Genomic DNA, 15792 nt, shown 5'->3' with positions numbered 1-15792 from the left:
TTCAGACAAATATATCACTTGGTAGTTAGAAAGCAAATACTACAGCACTACAAAAAGCAACATAAATTTGGTTAAGCTAGCAGACAGGGCCTTAGGAGCCTGAGAGCAAAGTGTTTATTCGCAGACTGGAGTCTGCCTCAGCTTTACATATCTCAGCTTTGCTGCATTACGTAAGAATGGTCGGAGATAGGGAGTATTTATTCTCACATACCCCCGCCCTTGAATGGAGTGGGGGCACGAGGGGACAGTATCCATCAGATCAATGCTTTAAATGGGCCGGTTTTTGGTACGGAGTACCGGCACTTTTTTATCTTTAGAGGGAGAGTACCTGCACTTCTTGCGAAAAACTTAATACTTTTAATTGGAGAGTACCGACACTTCTCAGAAATAAGCAGGTACTCTGGTACAGAGTGCCTGCACTTCTATTTTTCCATTTCAAGCACTGCCTCAGACTGTCAAGTGGAAACTGAAGATCAAACAGTGGCAGACAGAACATGTCTCTCTAAAGCCAAGCTGCACATTGCCTAAGTCTCTCTAAAGTGCTGTAACCTGCGGAGAAAACTCTGTCGGGGCTCAATGACATCTTTGTTTTGTTCATTATTTAATTGTAATGAGTGAGCATCTCATAAAATCTTTCTGTTTGTGAAGCCAGGTGAGTGAAGGAAGGTAGGAAATGCTATTTTAAGGTATTGCTACTGCTGAATCTGCTGACTTGAGAAAGTCTGATTTTAGGACAGGCTCAAAACCTCAATATCTACAACTAATTAGCAAAAACTCACCGATGTCTCGGAGCACTCACAGAGTTTGCTTCTTAGGTTACAACTTTTCAAGGATACACAGTATCTGTGGAAACATTCTAAACAGAAAAGCACATCTATAAATCATCTAGTTCATGTGTGTATAATGTCAGTTTGATTTAAGGTGTGATGTGTATTTATTGAGCTTTCCCACATAGTAACACTAACTGAATGCAACAGGGGTGGCGATCTCCCTATGGTATATTATAGGGACACGCTCCAAAGAATATTAAACATAATGTTACATCAATAATGTAATTTTAATGTTAAATAATTTTCAAATTGACTTAATTTTTCATATACATTTCTAATATAAAAAAATTAATTCAATTGGTTTTTTTTTCAGACGGAATCAAAAATCCCACCTAAAGTATGAAATGTATATATATATTTATTATTTAAAAAATAGGTTAAAATGTAATAAGGGTTAATACGTTTTAATACATTAGTATTTACATTTTATTTGTATATATTTTAAAATTTAATTAGATGTATTTATACTTCTAAAACGTTAAAGCTAATATAACTTAACAGGAGTTGCTATAAGGTAATTTGTTTTTAACAACCTGCCTCCATTATTTTCTTTAGGAGGGTGTTGCAGTACCAGTAGTTGGCCATGTGTGGTTCTGGACTTACCCCAGGTTGATCTGTTGTACATTTACAAGTGTATTGGGTCTTTATGGCTGTAGCAACATTAGAAGTGCAGTTTGTGAATAGCAATGGGCTTACTGTCTAGCATGGAACTGCATATAAGTTAGTGAATAACATTTTGTAGCACATTAGTAGCGCAACTGTAGTGCTACTAACATGCTACAAAACACAGTTAGTGAACAGACCTCCTAGTCTTTACCATATTTATTATGACATTTGTTGCCTGATTTACATCTTTGATGGCTCAGCTCTTTGAGTCAAACCAGACCCCAAACCTGTCTCTCCCCAGAGTTGTCCTTTACCCCCCCAACCTCTCCAGAAGTTTAGTGTCTCCTACACCCTTGCTTTAAGTTGTGTTTTTAGTGAGTGGTACCACAGAGGGCTCTTCCCAGTTAATAAAGGCTATTTTTAGGGTCGAGTCTGCGAGTGCATGTACTTGCACATACGTCTCACATTCAAGACTCTGTTGAGCTTGGAGCCCGCCTGTTGCTCACCATTTGTTGGTTTGTGTGGCACTCTTCTTTACAGCCCCATAATTCATCAAGGCATGTCTGGCATCATTTCCGTTCCTCTGCATGGAGCAGGGATCAAGCACTAATTGATTTCAATCTAATTACTGGCCATCCGCTGCTCCCAATGTGATCGAGGTACTATTTTCTTCTAACTTCCAGTGAACCACAAAAAGAAGGCTTGTGACTGGCAACACCATCCCTAGCAGTACAAACAAAATTGCAAAGTTTTTTTAAAGCTAACTTTATTTTATTTTGTTACGTCGTCTTTTCTTAATTTCCACTCATGTTTTTTCTGTTTTTGCTTGTGGGCGCTGTTGTCAAAAGATTACAATTAACTTGTTCAAAATTTGCTAGACCTTTTGCATTGCAAATGCTTGCTTTAAGATGTTCAGTTGGTCTTTAACTGGCAAATGTATATTGTAGTGTTCAGCATACGTGACAAGGATTGTTTTTGTTTCCACCCCAATAGTTGATGATACTATGGTTTAGTCCAGGGTGACACCCTGCAGTATAAAAAGCTTTAGCTCCTGGGCATGAGCAACTGGGCACTACTTGAGCCATAACCACAAGTATGGTGTCTGTGCCGTTACTGCTGCACTGCAAGGCCCAGTGGTGTATTCTCAACACCACATATATCTGTGGTGACAGCTGATAGTAAAACCTCCTGTTGGATACTTTAATAGGGCTGTATGATTAAACTTGTGTGCCTATGAGTGGTATTACTATTGGTAGGAAGGTAATATTATACCATTACAAATGATATGGTATGTACAAACTAGGGGCTCCCAGCAGATTGGATATATTTCAGTTCTTTGCCAATCAGATACATTTTATTTTTAGATGCTGTGAGAGATGCTTGGCCAAAGATGTGCTGTAAATCTCTGAGCAATACAAAAATAGAGTGCAATATACTTTTTGATTCCAAGGGTATGAATAGAGGGGCTTCGTCAAAGAATCACAGGAACCAAGGAGTTCACAAGGTAATATTTTACTCAGAACATGGTACAATACAGCCAGTAGGGCAACAAGCTGGAAGCAATTACTGCCTTTCAAAAATCCACATTCCACCCCGGTGTTCCACATTCCTTTCCAACCCTCAATGTTCCACCCTCGCACTACCAGCCAAACCCAACACATCTTTCCCCTTTACAATAACAATGCTGATAATTCTCTTTCCAATATTAAGTGCTGATAATTTCTTTTTTACAGTATTACTCTACTTTATGCAGAACAACCATAATTGTCACAATGGATTCTCTCGAACAATTAAAATTGTGAACAATATTTCTGTATGATAAAATCTTCACATTACATAGACTTGCGACCACACAGATGGTTACCTTTCCTCTGGTGTTCTTGTGCACACTCAGTTCTGGTCCTCAGAACCACACTGCTTTTCCTGCGTATCAGAATTTACTATTCCAGGTTTGACCTCTGGTCCTCTTTGTATGTCCAACATCTCTTTATTCCACCAAATACAATACACCAGTCTGACCTCACACTCCTTCACACACCACTTTCTTGGGATCTGAAAATTTCGAATTTCCGTTGGTAATTGTTCCAGGTAATCTAATCCTGACCCAATCTCCCTCCTTGACTCCCATGTTCCGAACATTTATCTCAGAGAAGTCTCCTTTGCCCATCCGCTCGTTTTCCTTCCACTCCCCTTTTTTCCACCAACACTTCTAAGCCATTCATCCATGGCCATACCAATTTATTTGCTGAGCCCCTTCCTTTGAGAATGCAAAAAGGTGACATCCCTGGAAACGCATGGGGAGGCCATGCAATGTCCACACTAGATCGTCCAACTTTTTTTCAACTCCAACCCATTCACCAATGACAGCTATATGTTATACTTGATTACTCAATTGCACCTTTCTACCAAACCATTACTCATGGGATGGTACAGAGATGTGGGGCCAGATGTATCAAACTTTTTTGCATTTCCAAACAGTGCAAATCTCAAAATTCGGCCGTTTGCAAATGCAAAAATGCCTTTGATGATGTATGAAAGGCATTCGCAGTGCAAATATAAGGAATCTCTTAAATAGTGATTCCTTGCGACTGCGACATGAATTTGCGGGTCGCATTCTGTGTATCGCAAATAGTGACATGATTTTGCGAATCGCAATCTGCGTATCACAAATCACGAACTGGATTTGAGATTCGCAGGTTGCAATCCGCAAAATCATGTCGCTATTGCAATACGCAGAATGCGACCGCAAATTCAGTCTCACAATGCAATGCATCAACAATTCGCAAATAGTGATTATTTCCAGAATGGCCTTTTGCACATGCAATTTACCAAGAAGTGAAATCAGGTGGTAACCAGGTGCAATCTATATAAAGAGGCCCAGAATGACTCAGCCTCTTTTCCACAGCGGCTGCACTCTATGTCATGGCAAGGAGGATGAGGATCCTGGCAGGTTTGAGGAGAGGGAGGAGGAGACAGAACTGCATTTTTAGAGTGCCCATTACCCTTTTTGACCAGACAGAGGACAAGATATATGAGAAGTACAGGTTAAGCTCAGCCATGATACTTGACCTGATAGCTGATCTACAACCCATACTGCAGCGCACCACACAGAGGACCAATAGTATACCCACCCATGTGCAGGTATTATGCTCCCTGCACCTATTAGCCTCAGGGAGCTATCATGAGGTTATAGCAGCAGCTGGAGGGGTCTCACAGAGTGCTCTGCCATGATTTGTCAATGCATTTCTCAATGCCATGCTGAGCAAAATTCAACAGCACATAAGGTTCCCCAACACCCCACAGGAATTACAGCAGACAAAATTTGATTTCTACCAGATTGCCCGATTACCACATGTAATAGGTGCCATCAGTGGGACACATGAAGCTATCTGTCCACCATCGGCCACAGAGTATGTTTATCGGAACCGTGAAGATTCACCTTCCATGAACATACAAGAAATTAGCAATGCCTCCAACATTATAACCGATCTCGTGGCCAGATATTCAGGTAGCACACATGACTCCTATATCTTTCGGCACAGTGGAATTTACATGAGACTACTAGCTGGGGAGTTTGGCGAAGGATATCCATTGGGTAATGTAATAGTTGACAATGTCGCATTGATGTAAATGTGATGTCACGTATAACAAGTACTCATGTTACTCTCCTGTCATTCCAGGAGACAGTGCCTGTGCCGTGCGGTCATTCAACGGATTCCCTATCTGAATCCTGCAACGGCAGCAGAAAGGAGGTATAATGCTAGAGAGGACCTTCGGCCTGCTACAGAGCGCAGCCCTGAAACAACATGCAAAATCGTGGCTACATGTGCTGTGTTGCACAACATTGCCTCAATGAGGGGCATACCTGTGGAGCCCACCGAGCTGGACTCAGATGAGGATGGTGATCCCTTGACACCCCTTCACCTAGTAGACAGAAGCAGTGCAGCAGAGGGCAGACAAAGACGTGCGGACATCACACGCAACCATTTCTGATATAAGTAATGACAATACCACGTCTATTATATATATTGCTGTAGATAGCATCTTTGTTGCCTTGACTTTGGGTAATATATGTGTGATTAGGGCATAGCTATGCACTATACACAAACAGGTGCGAGTAACAGTGTCACACTATTTGCATCATAGTATAACTGTTTTGCTACATGTTAAGCTAATACCCGGTACCCCTCATCATTACTTCCTATGTCAACGCACTCCACTTGAGTGCTCAGTGGCTTCGGTGGCACCTCTTGTAGCGGGTTCGAAGACAGTACTGTGTCTGGTACTGCGATGCCTAGGATCCATCACAGGGGTTGTGAGACTGCTGAGGCTAGAGAGCTCCTCACTATACCCACCACCCAGTTCGCTGTTTGTAGCACTCCGTGCTGTCTGCATTGTCTTCAAAACATTGGTTATTTGCACCAATCCTTGTGCAACGTCCTGACTGCAATGCTCCATCTCCACTTGTATGCCCACAGCATGTTGTAATATCAAGGCAGTTGAGGTAGAGAGCTGATTGACAGATCTGAAGAACCCATCCAACCTGCCCATCAATTGGTGATGGCGCCTATAGTGGCTGACACACTCCTGCTGACTCCCAGTGCAGAGTTCCCTAATGGCGTTTTTCATCTCCTTTGTGTTTTCTGTTGCTGTTTGCTGTCCCTCATGCAGCTTGCACATGTTTTCATTAAGAGACTCTAACAGCTTGTGCATTACTCCCATGTTGTCATTGTGAGACTCAAACTGCCTGTGCATTGCACTCATGTTATGATCGATTGACACCAACTGCCTGCACATTGACCTCGTGTTTACATTGCAGGCGCTGCACTTTCAGCATGGAAGCTTCAAGGCCGCCAAAGAGTGATGGGCCCCCACCTTCCTCAGTGCCCTGTCTGCCTGCTTTGTGATGCCTCCTGAGGGGAGTGGACAGACACTGGGGCAGGGATTGCTGTCTTACTGTGATTCTAGCCTCTGGGTGTGGTGTGGGTTCTTCATCCGGCATTTCATCAGAGTCCAGGTTACTCTCTGGGAGAGGTAGCACTCTTGCCCTGCGTCTAGTTGGTGCATTAATGAAGGACTCACTGGTGTTTGAGTCGGACTGTGGCTGTGTTTCGCTATTCCCCACACTTCCACCTTCTGCTGCGTCAGGGCCTGGAACATCTACAACAACAATGTGCAGCATGTCATTTTTGTTTATTACACCAATAGTTGCATAATAGTATTAAATGTACACGGGAAAAGTATCACTAAGAGTCTTTTGTGTTGTTTCTCTATTTGGCTTGACACTATCTTGCTATTTATGTGGTATTTGCACTTTAGGGGTGTGGACTCCCACTCCCATAAGGCATTGTTGTGTTGTATGTAAGATGTGGCATGGACTACTTATCACACTGCATATTGCCAATAGCTATTTTCTAAGGGGCATTTGTACATGCACATATGGGGAAACACATCATTTCTGCCCGAACCTTTGCTGGGTGTGCCTGAGGTGTCAATGTCAGTGACACCACTGACAGCTTCAGGAAGTAGTGTCGACTCCACCATGTCTTCCATTGGTGTGGACGGTGTCTGGGTGGGTGGTCCTCCTCTGGTGCTCCCTGCCTTTTTTAGCCTGCTGGCTACCCTCTCTTTGGCACAGGAATGCAAGTCGACCCATCGCTTGCGTATCCCCTCAACAGAGTGCTGCGCAACACCCACTGCGCATATTTTGGTCTGGATGTCTGACCACAGTTTCCTCTTCTTACTTTCAGGCACCTGGATTGAGTTCTTCCCAAAACGTTTGTCGTGGTTCCTGACCACCTCCTCAGTGAGCACCTCCAATTCCTGCTCACTGAATGTGAGCTTGCGCTTCCTGTCACCTTTCTCCTTCACGTTCCCATCAGGGGCCATGTTCCTGTTTGGTCCTGGCTGGCTCACAAGGCTGCCTCCCTGGTGCTGGGCTGTGTCTCTCTGCCTGCTCCTGTGGGTGTGGCTTCTGGTAACAGCATGGGGTGACTCACTTCCTGGTTGTAATGTCATCAGGCTGCTCTGGTTTGCAGTTTTCACAATCTGCGATTTGCAAATACTGATTCGCTATTTTTGGCGATTCGGTATTTGCACCTCGCAAACTGTTTTTCCGAATTTTATGAAATCGTTCTTACCGACTCGCAGTTTCATACATCCCATTTTGCATTTCTAAAATAGCGATTTCTTAAAATTCGCTATTTAAGAAATGCAAACCGGGAGCTTGATACATCTGGCCCCTTGTTATATGTTTATGAATTTACCTAATTCTTCTGACGCAAATTGTATGCCATTGTAAGTTACTATTTCAGATGGTGCGCCCTTACACAGGAACAACTCACATAAAATTTTTACCACTTCTCCAGTGTTGACTGACTTGACTAACTTTACCTCTGGCCAATGAGAATAATAGTCTACTGACACAATACCATATCTATAGCTCTCTTTGAGCATATTCGTGGGCCCAATGATGTCCACGCCCAGATTGATCCATTGTTTCTCTGGTTCCGGCACAGCTTCAACCGGACTAGGTATAGTTACTTGTGACCTATCACTCATAGAACATGCTACACATTCTCTTACCCAATGTTCCTATTCTCCGTCTACTCCGGGCCATCAAAACGTGTTCCTTCTTCTTCTTTTCATAGCTCTCATGCCTACATGTCCCTAATGAGCCAACTTCAATATCTTCTCTTGCATACCTTGAGGTACCACTAGCAAATTGGCCCCTCTCAAAATACCTTCTGAGAAGCTCAACACCTCAAAAATGTCCTTGTACATTTTCAGAGCTTCATCTACTTTTTCTCGTGGCCATCCTTTATCCAACCATGAAATCAACTCTTGCACCACTTTATCTTGCTTTACAGCTTCTTATCAATATTTTGCACACTCCTTCTCATCCATCATAGTACAGGCCACCACAATAATTATAATTTTTGTTATCCTCCATGCCTACACTCATAGGCAAACGTGACAGACAGTCAGCAAAAATATGTTTTGCCCCAGTATGTATTCCAATTTAAATTGAAATAATTATTGTAGCCTGTAATTCCACTTGGAAATCCTGGAGGTCGCCTTACAGGCTCCCCGCATGGAGAATAGATTGATCAATGGTTTGTGGTCCATACGTAACGTGAACTCCACACCCCAGAGATCCTTTCTAAAGTAATTCACAACCCAACAATATGCTAGGGCCTCACGCTTGATGACTGAGTATGTTGCTTCAGCTCCTCGTAACGCATGTGATGCAGATGCTACCACTTCATCCTTGCCATTTCTCGACTGCATCAACATAGCTCCCAACCCGTACTGAGTTGCATCTGTCACCACCATGTTAGGATCGTGTGTGTCAGACAGTTTGAGTGGAATACGGTCTGACACCTCACTTTTTATTACACCAAATTATTTTTTTACTTCTTCCGTCCATTCGAATCTTACTTTTCTCTTTAACAATGCTCTCATATCCTCGGTCCATTTTCCACACTTCAGTACAAACTGTGCATAAAATTATAACATCCCAAAAAGTGATCGAAAAGGATCCTTATTCTGCTGTGCCGAAAACTCCTTAATGGCTTTTACCAAGCTTTCTTTTTGCTCCACTCCTTTTTCTGACAACCTATGACCTAAGTAATCCACACTTCTACCTCCAAATTGGCACTTACTTGCTTTTAAAGTGACCCCCTTATCCTTCAATATAGTTAAAACCAATGCCAAAGACTTGTCATGTTCTACTTGATCCAGCCAAAAACTAATACATCATCCTGGAAGCATTTCACTTTGTCAACTCCTTTGAACATGGCCTCATTAATACGTTGAAGCACAGATGATGACAAATCTAACCCAAAAGGTATGCATTTGAATCTAAATGCCCCAGTGGACGTGACAAAGAACGTCAAATGATGTGAATCCTTGTGCAGCACAATCTGATTGTATTCAGAGGATAAATCCAGCATGGTGAAAATGTTAGCCCCTTTAATCATGGTTAACATTTCATTAATGTGGGGTAGAGGGTGTCTATCAACCCATATTGTTTCATTAAGGTCTCTCAGGTCGATACATATCCTTGAGGTACCATTAGGTTTTCTAGCTAAAACGATAGGAGAAAAACACTCCAATATTTCAGTGGGTTCAATTATGTCCTGTTTACATAACTTTTCCAGTTCTTCTTTCAACTCCTCCCTCATAGCAATGGGGACATGCTTGGCTTTGCGAACTACTGGTTCTACTCCGGATTTTAATTGAATTTTATGGGTGAAGCCTTTAATTTTACCCAATTCATCAGCAAACACTTCTGGAAAGGCTTCCATCCAAGCACATTTATTTTCAGATATTAATCCCATTACATTCTTGTGTAACATAACTTGCTCATGACTATTGGGATCAAACATTATACCCAAATTCCTCTGATCCAACCAACCCAGCAAGTTTGACCATTCTGCTGCTACATACACTGTACCTTCAGCCTTGTTCCCTTTGAAAGCCAACTTTGCATCAAACTTCAATGGGTTTGCCACCATATGCTACCGGTTTCCCCTTGGTCATCTGTAAATGCACATCATGTATTTTTTCACAATGTGGTTTCAGAATGGTATTTTCACTCATTGAAAATACTTCCATGCTCTCTAACAAGACTTGGTCCTGTTTGTTTTTCATCCACCATGAATACTACACTTTCCTCATCAGAATCAGTTTGACATTCCTGACCAAGATTGTTTCCTGCGGTTTAGCCATTCTCATATTATTTTTCTTCTTTGTCCCACTTTGCCCTAGACACTATCATGAAGCGGCCCTTCTTTTTACATTTGTTACACCACTTATCTACAATAGGGCACATAGGAGAATTCCCTAAATGTCTTCTGCTCCCACACTGATAGCATTCAAGTGTTTTTTTTCTTTTTTTCAAAAAATGATTTTTTATTTTCCTTGTCCTTTGTCTTTTTTTTACACTGCAACACATGCACCTGCATATTTACACTCATCTGCTCCATAAATTTGTCAGTAGCTTTGATACCAATCAAACTTTCTATAGCTTTGTCTAAAGTGAGTTTTTCAACAGTTACTCATTTTCTTGTACTTTTTTACTACTGAATTTTTCCACCACCTGGTCTCAAATCACTTCATCCTCAAACATTTTAAAATCACATATAAATGCCATGATTCTAAGATGACTTACAAAATGTTCTACCTGATTCCCCTAGTAACTGCTGCTTTTTGTAAAATTTATGTTGTTCCATTATAACATTTATTTTCTTCTTGAAAACTAAATTCAGTGCTTTCATTGCTGATGCATACTTATGCCCTTCGTCACCCTCCCCCAAAACAAGTGATGGTGGTAGGTGTTTCAGTACTTTCCTACCCTCCATGCCTAAAGAGTGTTGTAATAAAGCGCAGTTCTTCACCTGATTAAAAATGTCTCCCTCAATGGCATCCATGCATGTCTCGGAGTCTTCTTTCCAGTGTTCTCAATCCACCGGAGGCAAACCCAGTGATGCCAAGAATGGCACAGGTGGTATAAATGATTGTTGCATGTTTTTTTTGTAAACAATTTTATTGCTTTTTAACAATGCGCACTCGTCATACAACATTGGTAACAAGCATTGAATATTCAGACCAGTAACATCAAATTTCGGTCAATCTCTACAGTTTGCAGCCCTCCTATATTGACAGCCTGTAGTAGTTCCACCATTTGCCCCACACTTTATCATGCTTCTTCGGACACCACCGAGATATAAATCAGCTTTTCTTGTTGTGCACACCAGGCAACATCTGCCCGCCACACTACCACCGATGGGACTGAGGGCTGCTTTCATAGGCAGGGTATGTCTCTCTTAGCTATTAGGCATGCCATTCCTATAAAAATGGGGTCCGCACATGGGCCTCCTGCTCCTCCACTAGGGCAAACAGGGCTATTTTAGGGGTCAAGTCGGTATGACAACCCAGGACACCACAAATCTCTTCCCAGAAGGGTCTTAGCTGCGGGCAGGCCCAAACCATGTGAAAGAAATCCCCCGTGGAGAGGCTACACCTAGCACAGGCCAGGTGGGCTTCTGGGAACATTTGTTGCATACGTGAAAGGGATAGGTAGGTTGCATAAAAATTGTTGAACTGTACCATGCGTAGTCGTGTGGATATAGCCAGTTCCCTTGGGGCCAGGGACACTTCCCCCGAGTCGTCATCATCTAAGTCTCCAACCCAGTTTGCCCATTTCTGTCTCAAGGAGTCTAAGACGTTGGGGCATGAGTGAGCAGGGATCGGTAGTGATTGTTGCATGTTTGTTAAAATCTTACAATGAATGTAGAATTTATACTATAGTGCTTAATACACTATGGCCCTCATTATGACATTGGCGGTAAAACCCACTTACCGCCATGCTGACTGCCGCCAACATACCGCTACCGGAGCGGATATCCGTTCACCATATTATGACACACACACACCAATCTGTCACTATTCAGCCACAGACACAACTCCGCCACACTAAAGGTCAGTGATAAACTTGCGGTAACAAAACCCACACCATTACACCATCAGAACTATGCCCACAACATTATGACCCACGAATCACCATGGCAGAAAATAAATGGCCGTGAGCCATTGTCAGTACATACCACCGCACTCAAAACACACACACACATACAAAACAAGACCACATTGGACAATTTAAACAACATACTCCTGACAACCATACACACACCATACCCACACTACTATAAAACACCCCCCCACATTAGCCACAACTCTTTACGAATACAATTGCCACGAGACAGACACCACAAGCACAGACAAGACCAGAGACACACACCACCTACACCTATACACCACCCACGCACCCCACATCACACACCCCAACACATCACCCTACACACCCTCACCCACACTACTCCCACAAAACCCATAGCACTACAACGACACGCCAGATTCTCTGAGGAGGAGCTAAGGGTCATGGTGGAGGAAATCATCCGGGTAGATCCACAGCTATTTGGAGCACAGGTGCAGCAAATATCCATTGCTAGGAAGATGGAGCTATGGCGGAGGATCGTGGACAGGGTCACCGTCGTGAGACAGCACCCCAGAACAAGGGATGACATCAGGAAGAGGTGGAAAGACCTACTGGGGAAGGTACGTTTCATTGCAGCAAGACACCAGTTCGCACTACAGAGGACTGGCGGTGGACCCCCACTTCCTCCCCCACAACTAACAACATGGGAGGAGCAAGTCTTGCCAATCATGCATCCTGAGGGCCTGGCAGGAGTAGCAGGAGGACTGGACTCTTGTAACTCAACTCTGTACTACTTTCACCCCCCTACCTGCATGCCATCACATACCCCCACCCCCACCCTCACTGCCATCACTCCACCACTTCCCACACACCCCACCATCACATCTCACTCATCCCAGTGTCAAGCCCTGCATACACCAACAAAGCATAGACACCCCTCACAGACCTGCATGGACAACTATCACTAAGGCATGCACACTAGAGAGAACTAATCATCCCACCATCCACCAACATACACAAGTGAAAGCTGCCAGGGCAATAACAACCATAGAGGCCAACCCACCCATGCACAATATGTCACAAAAAGAAACAATAACACTGCATTTACATCCCCACAGGTATCCCAGCCAATGTCACCAGAGAAGAGGTGCCAGCAACATCCAGTCCCCCCACAGAAGAGGCCCACAGTGATGACAGCGACTCTGTTCACCTGGATCTGGATGTCCAACCTGGGCCATGAGGGACCTCTGGACAGTAAGTTACCCAGGTACAGTCACACACCACCACAGAGCCTCCCCCCTCAGGAAACACCACCACAGCACCCACCCAGCGTGCCCATACCTCTGTCCCCAGGACACGTCAATCAGCAGTGTGTCCACCACTACAGGGACCCCCAGGGCACACCACTAACCCAAGACAATCAGGGATGTGGGTTCAGTGGCCGTGGGCACACGGTTCAGGGGACAGAGGCACAGGACAACAGGGAAGCTGGGAGGACAGGCCCAGGGAACTGACTCTCCAGGAGGCACTCACTGAGATCCTGGGAGCATACTAACATTCCCAGTATACACTGGGCCAGATCCTGGACAACGTGCAGGAGAACAGGCAGCTGCAGGAGGAACAGTACCAGGGGATCACGGAGGACCTGAATGCCATTAGCACCACCCTGGTCTCCATTGCAGGGGTGCTGGCAGACTTGGCCAACATTATGAGGGAGGCAGTGTCACACCAGCGGGACCCTACCACTAGCCAGACTACTGAACAGCCCTCCACCTCCGCTGCTGCTAGTGGACAGGAGGCCCCGCCACAGGACTAACAGGCCACCAGCACCCCTGCCGAAGGAGAACCACCCAGAAAACGTTCCCTGCAATGCAGGCAGAAGCCAGAGACTATTGCCAAGACCCCCTCCAGGAAATGAGACTCTCCTGATTGTCACCCTTGTGTCCCACTCTGTCACCCTATCGACCTTGAACTGCCATTGCTCCCCTTCCTATGTCCCCATGGACACTGCACCTGTGCTACAAATAGACTGGAACTATACCCTGGACTTTCCTCAATCATCACCCCAGCCCATTGCACTTCTCTCTTTTCTTCAAAGCACACCAATAAACACACTTTGAAAATATACAAGTATGGAGTATGTCAAATGATTTCAGTATGTATTCGTTTAACAAAGTTTAAACATTGCAATTTAACTGTACAGTAATGTTTACATAGGAAAGACCTGTAGTCAGCTGCGTTGAACACACCAGGAGTGATAGTGGGGCACCAACATCTGCATAAAGAGTTGCCAAAGGGTACAATGAGTGGCCATAGAAGTGGGAAAGAACAGCCTGCCAGTTATTGTGAAACAAAAAACTGACAATTAAATGTGAAGTTACACTGTCTTACCTGTGTGTCATTGGAAGTATTGTCGTATCCTCATATGTTCTGTTGTCCTCATCCTCATCCTCATTCTCTGCCTCTTCATCTTCACTGTCCACAGGGTCCACTGCTGGCACACAGCAATCTCCAGCCTCCTCCTCCTGCAGAAAAGGTACATGCCGTCTCAAGGCAAGGTTATGCAACATGCAGCATGCCACAATTATCTGGCAGACCTTCTTGGGTGAGTAGCACAGGGATCCACCAGTCAAATGGAGGGACCGAAACCTGGACTTCAGGAGCCCAAATGTACGTTCAATGATCCTTCTTGTTCGCCCATGTGCCTCCTTGTAACGTTCCTCAGCCCTTGTCCTGGGATTCCTCACATGGGCCAGTTGCCATGATAGGTTGGGGTAACCTGAGTCACCTGCAAATATCGTTGGACAACTGTTAGCCACACACTATCCCTTATGGTCCACACCATACCCATACACCAAAATCCACTGGGTGGGAACCAGGGCTCACCTATTAGCTACACACTGTGCCGCTGTAGTTGACTCATCACATTTGGGATGCTGCTATTCCTCAGGATAAAGGCATCATGCACCGACCCAGGAGACTTAGCATTGACATGGGAGATGTACTGGTCAGCCAAACACACCATCTGCACATTCATCGAGTGAAAACATTTTCGATTTCTGAAGACCTGTTCATTTTGCCAGGGGGAGGGGAGGGGACAAATGCTATATGTGTTCCATCAATCGCCCCAACTATGTTGGGGATATGTCCCATTGCATAGAAGTCAGCCTTCACCGTGGGCAAATCCTCCACCTGGGGGAAAACAATGTTGCTGCACATGTGTTTAATCAGGGCATACAACACTCTTGTCAGTACTATTGAGAACACTGGCTGTGACATTCCTGCTGCCAAGCCCACTGTCACTTGGAAAGAACAAGTTGCCAAGAAATGGAGCACAGATAGGACTTGCACAAGAGGGGGGATCCCAGTGGGGTGACGGATAGCAGATATCAGGTCAGGCTCCAATTGGGCACACAGCTCTGTGACTGTGGCCCTGTCAAGTCTGTAGGTGAGGATAATGTGTCTGACCTCCATTGTTGCCAAGTCCACCAGCGGTCTGTACACGGGGGATGTCTCCATCTCCTATTCATCCTCAGCAGTTGCAATCTATGGGGCAAAAGAGTGAGGAGCCGGTCACAAACTGCACATTGTAGCCACTACAGTTCATTGCATGATGTGAATTTTAAATGTATTAGTGGCATATGTCCTGTATGTACAATTGTGATCTGTGACGTAGTTATGATCCATGCACTGCCCTCCCCCCCCCCCGAAATGGCGTCCGCCAGTCCTGTTTGGAGGGACAGGTCGATGTGAGATAATTCCGCTAATGCTGTGCACGGTTGCGGGAGGAGGTCGGGATCCGCTGTGCAACGCCTCATTGGATAATATTGTGCCCTATGAGGTACAGTGGCCAAT

The 15792-nt window shown here is 44.4% G+C and overlaps 1 long non-coding RNA gene across 1 annotated transcript in view; it reads left to right on the top strand.

Moving 5' to 3' along the window:
• The window catches only part of LOC138245785 (uncharacterized), a 96700-nt gene extending 90034 nt beyond the window's left edge, over positions 1–6666 (top strand). The window contains exons 2-3 of the long non-coding RNA XR_011194169.1: positions 5117–5434; positions 6256–6666. This is a non-coding gene — a long non-coding RNA (uncharacterized lncRNA). The remainder of the gene's footprint in view (positions 1–5116; positions 5435–6255) is intronic.
• Positions 6667–15792: the final 9126 nt, after the last annotated feature.

The sequence above is a fragment of the Pleurodeles waltl genome, chromosome 7, assembly GCF_031143425.1.
Source record: "Pleurodeles waltl isolate 20211129_DDA chromosome 7, aPleWal1.hap1.20221129, whole genome shotgun sequence".
Taxonomy (NCBI): Eukaryota; Metazoa; Chordata; class Amphibia; order Caudata; family Salamandridae; genus Pleurodeles; species Pleurodeles waltl.
Note: the sequence above shows the minus strand (reverse complement) of the source record. Positions and strands in the feature narration are given on the sequence as shown.